The sequence below is a fragment of the Larus michahellis genome, chromosome 21 (assembly GCF_964199755.1).
Source record: "Larus michahellis chromosome 21, bLarMic1.1, whole genome shotgun sequence".
NCBI classification, from domain to species: Eukaryota; Metazoa; Chordata; class Aves; order Charadriiformes; family Laridae; genus Larus; species Larus michahellis.
In genome coordinates this window covers 2,489,772-2,496,755 of record NC_133916.1, presented here as the reverse complement: position 1 = coordinate 2,496,755, position 6,984 = coordinate 2,489,772, and positions in this window count along the sequence as shown.

Genomic DNA, 6,984 nt, shown 5'->3' with positions numbered 1-6,984 from the left:
GAAATTTTAATTATAAGTGTCACAAGAAGGGATGTCACTGGCGATGCTTTGGCAAAGCGGAGGTGCCGGCTCCGGAGCTGAAGGAGCGAACGTGGCCAAATCATGTCAGAGCGTTTTTTTTAGGTTACTGGTTGTCTTAAAAAATATTGAATAGCGAGAATGGAAAAAAAAGTTAGGATTTTACAAGCCACGTTTGATGGGCAGCAGCTGTGGGCGGTCTGACCCCTGCACTCCCACAGCCCCTGACGAGAGGATTTCCAAGAGCGGCTGAAAACTGGAGGCTTTTGCTCGTTCCTTTTGCTTCTAAATCACCTGTTTCTGGTATTTGCAGATTTCCTTTAAAAAGCAAGATGCACATTCCTGGCTTGGGGAAAGCAGCTGGAGATGGTGAAGCGAGCGGGTGTTTTTGCAAATCTCATTCCTAGGACTGAAATCCAGGGAGAAATCCCATAGGAGGCTCCTGCTGCTGAGCTGGGGGGTCAGGGCTGGGAGCAGAGGACGGGCTGGAGGAGGGGGTTTGTGTGAACTTCATGAGGTTCAACCAGGCCAAGCGCAGGGTCCTGCACGTGGGTCGGGGCAATCCCAAGCAAAACCCCAGGCTGCGGGATGAAGGGATGGAGAGCAGCCCTGAGGAGAAGGACTTGGGGGTGTTGGTGGGTGAGAAGCTCCACACGCCACGGCAACATGCACTGGCAGCCCAGAAACCCCCCGCAGCCTGGGCTGCATCCCCAGCAGCGTGGGCAGCAGGGCGAGGGGGGGATTCTGCCCCTCTGCTCTGCTCTGGGAGACCCCCCTGCAGTGCTGCCTCCAGCGCTGGGGCACCAACAGCAGAAGGACACGGAGCTGTTGGAGCGGGGCCGGAGGAGGCCCCGGAGCTGCTGGGAGGGCTGGAGCCCCTCTGCTGTGGGGACAGGCTGAGAGAGCTGGGGGGGTTCAGCCTGGAGAAGAGAAGGCTCCGGGGAGACCTTCCAGCCCCTTCCAGTCCCTAAAGGGGCTCCAGGAAAGCTGGGGAGGGACTCGGGATCAGGGAGGGGAGCCATGGGACGAGGGGGAAGGGTTTTACACTGAAAGAGGGGAGATTTAGATGGGATCTGGGGAAGGAATTCTTTGCTGTGAGGGCAGTGAGCCCCTGGCCCAGGTTGCCCAGAGAAGCTGTGGCTGCCCCATCCCTGGAGGGGTTCAAGGCCAGGTTGGACGCGGCTCTGAGCAACCTGATCTAGTTGAAGATGTCCCTTCTCACTGCAGGGGACATTGGGCTAGATGACCTTTAAAGGTCCCTTCCAACCCAAACTATCCTGTGATCCAGAGCAGTAGCCAAGCGTGCCTGTAGCCACTCTGGGCAGGATCAAACCAGGGGAATTCTGCAGTGATGGAGAATCTCAAATTCTTGAATGCCACAAAGCATCTTGTTTGACCCTGTTGGCCTCAAGAAGTCTGATAGGGTCAAACAAGTTCCTAGAAAATCAGCATTGGGTGCTGGGGCTGGTTTGTGTGGTTTCGTCTCTCTTTGCTCTCTAGGTTTGCTGTGAGCATCGGGTCTCCTGGGGAGGATGAGCTGGGTGGTGGACGACCCGTGGTGAGCTGGGTGGTGGATGATCAGCCTCAGCAGTTATTTCCAAATTATCTCGGAGTGGCTGGACTGGATGGGACCAAATTCGATCCTATCCAGCGTTGGTGGCAGGGGCAGATTTAAGGTTGGGAGGAAGGAGCCTCTGGTTCAAGGGTGCTCAGACCCGGAGCTGTGGATTTTAGCAGCTCTTGGTGCTTCTCTCTTTGCCGTGTCCTTGATCTCCGTATCAGCTTCCCCCAGGGTTGTGGTGCCTCCAGCTGTAAGTTTCGGTTGACGTGTGGTTAACGCGGGGGTGCGTAAGCATCCGTGAAAAACAGGATGTTGCAAAGTCTGAGAGGCAGACGGTGGCGTGAATACCATCAGCCAAAACCAGCCCTGGAGGAAGGGCGGGCGCAGGGGCCGTGTCTGGCACATGTCACCTGGGTTTGCTTGAAGAGCGGCAGGAGACACCTTCCACGGCACCACTGAGGAGTGGAGGGTGATGTTCCCATACCCAACCCATCACTGGGACCCAGGGGGAACCTTGATTTGAGGCACACACCCGTGGGTTTTGCAGGGTTTCCAGCTCATAGCCAGGGTGATAAATGCATGGAGAAGACACTGCACCAAAGGGCTGCAGAGGGACTGGACGTGGTCGGTGCCGACAGCTCATCTCCCCCGAGTCGCATTTTATTTACCAACTTGTTGGCTTTTGGAGGGAGAAGCCGAGAGGAGCGCAGAGGCTGTGGGATGTGGGTCAGGCCGGGGGTGGCACAGGGTGACAACAGGCGGGATGTCTCATGCTTCATCTCCAGAGGTTATAAACGTCAGCAGGTAAATGCCACCGTGGCAGTAGCGCAGCGGAGAGGGTTTGGAGCCGCACACGGAGCAAGCACTGGAGCTGCCTGAGTTTGTGATCTAGAAATTCACCTTAAAATAAGGGTCTGGAGCAGCTGGGCTGCTGAAGGGCTGGTTTCTGCTGTCCTTTTGGCTGATGTTTTGCTCACCTCCATACCCGAGCATCCCCCCGTGGGGACTGCGTGGCTGCGGGCATTCTGCAGCAGCACGGCTCCGCACGCCAGCGCGACGTGAGCCATAAATCCTTCACTCGCTGCCTTGAAATTTGCTGCTTGGAAATTTCCCTGGGTGCCATTTCCTTCTTGCGTTATGAAGAATTATCGATTCGTCATTCCCTGCTCACCGTCTCACCGCCACGCAGGGTTTTAACGACCTGTGTCGCATCCCTCTTTCCAAGCCAGAGCATCCAGGTCTTCCAACTGTGACTTTTCCAGGATGGTCCAGGTTGGCGTCAGGCTCCTGCTGGATATTTCCTCTCTCCCCAGCCCGTGCCCTGCTAAGGAGGGCTCATATTAGACACTTTGCTTCCTATCTTTCCAATAGATTTTGGCACTTGAAAAGATCTTCCTGTCTATTCCAACCAGTGACATCCTTCTGCATGTGATGGCCATCCCTCTGCCGTCGTATATCCCCGTGGGCTTATAAAATTATATTATAAACTAAGATTATAATTTCCCTCATGGAAATCTCCTTTCCTTAACACCACCTGGTTCTGCCCATTTGTTCCTACTCATTTTATTGATATGCTCTTGAATTTCTTCTACCAGAGCTTCAGTTTTAGGACCTGACTGTGCTCCACCGCGGGCAGCACCGGTACCGAGGGTTTAGGCAGCGTTTTGCCCTGCCAGGGTTTGTGAAGGGTGGAAGCAGACTCTGCCTCCTGCTCTTCCAGGCATTAGCATGCGAGTCGCCTCTTGATTTATCCGTCGGCATGAATGAGACATGAGCCAACGAGCGGAGATGGGATGAAGACACCAACCAACGAACGTTGTTACGGAGGTGGCAGATGCTTGGCTTTGCAAAGGGGGGCAGGACAGAGGTGACCGCGCTCTCCTTGTCTGTCCCAGGTGGTGACCTCCACCAGGTGCGGCTTTGGGCAACCTGCCTTCATCCCAGTGTGGGGCCCAACAGGAGCTGGTGTGCACAGAGCTCCTGAGCTTCAGGTCAGGGCTACCTGGGGCTACCTGGGGCTACCTGGGGCTCTGTCCCCTCTGTGACCGCAAGAAAGGAAATATTCCCCTGGCTTCATGGGGTCATGGAATCACAGAGGGTGCTGCAAGGATGGTCGTTCCCAAGGGCCCGGCCCGAGAGTGGTGGGGATTTCGGATGCTCCCAGGACCTTCCTGCAGAACAGAAGCGTTTTCTTTATAGCCCAGCATTTCCGCACCCCAGGGGAATTACGCACAAACTAAGGGAACTGGCAGGGTCTGGACCACGCATCCGAGCAGGGACGGGAGCTGCTCTTTCTCCAGCCGAGTCACCAGCCACACGGGTGGTTCTGCGGCTCCCATGGGTGCTCGGCGCGACGGCAGCCCCGGTGGGTGCTGTTCGTCTGGGAAAGCGTGAGCTGAGAGCGAAAGGTGGGGAGGGGGAGAAGGGGAAGCCGGGGCTAAAAATAGCTATTTTTGAAAGAAACAGATGAAAACCTCTTTGAAGAAGTGAGGGGAGAGGGGGAGGGTTTCCATGGCAACGGGGAAGTCTGTCTCTTCCCAAAAGAGGGGGTGGGAGATGAAGAAATAGTAAATACGGCAGAGAAATGACAGGGAAGAGGATGCTGCGAGTCGGTGGCATTCCCCAAGGATGGAGGGGAGGGACTGCGGGGTCCGAGCACACCTGGATCCTGGGGGGGCAGAGGGGGCTGTGACACTGCCTGTCTGTGTAGCCCTGGGCATGTCACCTCGTGTCCTCCCCGTGTCACCTGCGGCCCGGCGGCTGTCGCCTGCCTGAGTCACCGGTAAGAAGAGCGAGTCCAGAGCTCCTGGGGAAATCCTTGCAGGGCCAGGTCAGGGTCACTGCGATGGGGCATCTCCAGCCACTCCCGGCAGCTGGGCAGCGGCGATAAAATAATGAATTTCCTCCAAACCCTTTCAGAAAATGGACAAAATCATGGGTTTTTTCTACTAGGAAATTTCCACCATGGCACGGCCATTTCAAGGAGGGACCTGCAGCGGAAGGGAGCCACGTTGGGCACCAGAGACACGGGGTCTTGGCTGGAGGGTGAGGGCAGCGGGGGGTTATGGTGAGGTTGGGGGCCGAGCTGGAGGGGGCTGGCGGGGCGCGTGACTTGGTTTGGCTCCCAGTCTGGCACGATCCACGATTTGGCAAAGCTCATGACCTGGTGTGGCCCACAGTTTGGCATGGCCCATGGTTTGGCACGGCTCACCATCTGGCACGGCCATGGGGCTGGCATGGCCCATCATTTGGCCCAGCCCAGGATTTGGCCCGGTGGGCTGGGTGCTTTGAGCTGTGCCGCGCAGTGCCATCTCCTGGCTGAAGCTACCACAGTGTCGTGTCCACGGTGTCATCGTGCCCCGGTTGCCATCGTGCCCATGCCACCAAACTGTGGGGAAGATGCTCCCCAGCCTGAACATCCCCATCGCCTGTGTCTCCTCCCTGAAGCATCTCCATGGGGGAGGAAGAGAAGAGGCAAATCATCCTCTCAAGCCACTTTTCCTCCCAGTTTGCTGTCCCGCTGCTCCCCGGGGAGGGATGAATGTCCGGGGGAACATCTCACCCCACTCCATGGCTCCGGTCAGCTGCTTCAGCAGCTCTTGGCCCCCACCTTGCACCAGCAGAGACTTGGGCTGAGACCCCAGGGGTCCAAAAATAGCCTCTGTGGGGCTGCTTGTCCCATTTGTGCTGCGACGGGAGATGCTGTCACCCTGGTCACCAGCATGGGGAACCAGTCCCGGAACTGATGGCTGAAAGGGGTTGTGCCCCATCATGGCAGTGCAGAGAGGACCTTGAGGTCACCTAACCGCTCCCTCAAGGCAAAGGCAGTCTGCCGACAGCTGCTGGCCATCTCCACTGGAGGTTTCTCCCATCTCCCCTTAGCCTTCTCCTCCCTAAGCTCAACAACCAGAAAGCTTCAACGTTTGGCCCTATTTCGCTGCTTCTTGGTGAGCATCACCCCCCCAGAGCTGGAAGAGGAGGGATGCTCCGTCCGGCAGATGGGCATGGGCTGGCTCAGACCTGGGGAAAAAGAATCATCGGAGAGACAACGAGATGTTTATCATCCGTCCTCTGTCTCGGGGTCACACGAGCCGCCCTGGCTGGGCAGAGTGGGCGTTTGGTTGGTGTCTCGGATAAAGGCGCTTTTGGAACCCTGAAGTGACTCCATTTCCTTGGTGCCTTTGGAGCGGGACTGGAAGGACGGAGGCGCATGGCTGGGTCCTCTCAGCGCGGAGGCGGTGGCCCACAGCCAGCCTGAGGGGACACCAGGGCTCAGCTGACACCTTAAATAAACCCCCAGCCCCAGGGAGGGATGGGGGAACTTTATCCACGGGCGACGCGCAGGCTCGTGAGCCAGCGAGCTTTCTTCCCAGAGCTGAAAGCACTCGCCCCTGGCTGGAAGGAGGCGATTGATTTCTTTTCCGTTCGCTAATTTGGCTTGTCCTGGCCTTTTTGTTTGTGCAAGTGAAATAAAGCGGCTTTGAGAGCCTTTTAACCGGAGTGGCTGGAGCAGCCCGAGCGGGAGGCACCCACCCAGGACCGATGCTCGCCCTGCGCCAGCCCGGCAGCGGGTCCATTAGCTCTCCTGGAGCGAGCGGCAGCCTGGCATGAAATATTCACAATCATCTCGGCGAGCTCCAAAGCCCTCAAGAACTAAAGTTCTTTACCGTGTTTCGGTTGAGCTAAATGACTTTTATTTTCAATGAACGGTGCCCGGCTCCTCTCCAGACCGGCCGTTCAGGCTGTTGGAGCATCTTTGGAGGCAAAGATGTTGCAACTCGGCGATCTTGACCAAATGAGAATTCAGAGCTGTACCCAAAGGAGTTATTTTTAAAACAATCAGATGTTTTATTATGAAAACCACCTTGGAGAAATACAGAGGGAGATTGTGTTTAACATTAACTTTGCAGATGGGTGATATTTGCTGGTTTCCCTTGGGTTGTGGTGTGCCTTCCCATGGACCAGGAGACCCTCCCATGGACCAGGAGATTCTCCACAGGACCAGGAGATCCTCCCAGGGACCAGGAGATTCTCCCATGGACCAGGAGACCCTCCCAGGGACCAGGAGATTCTCCAAGGGTCCAGGAGATCCTCCCAGGGACCAGGAGATTCTCCCATGGACCAGGAGACCCTCCCAGGGACCAGGAGATTCTCCAAGGGTCCAGGAGATCCTCCCAGGGACCAGGAGATTCTCCCATGGACCAGGAGATTCTCCAAGGGTCCAGGAGATCCTCCCAGGGACCAGGAGATTTTCCCATGGACCAGGAGATTCTCCAAGGGTCCAGGAGATCCTCCCAGGGACCAGGAGATTCTCCCAGGGACCAGGAGATCCTCCCAGGTCCCGCAGAGCCCAGCATCGCTTCTCGCCCTGCTCCTCCTTTCCTGCGCAACCTTGGGCAAACCTC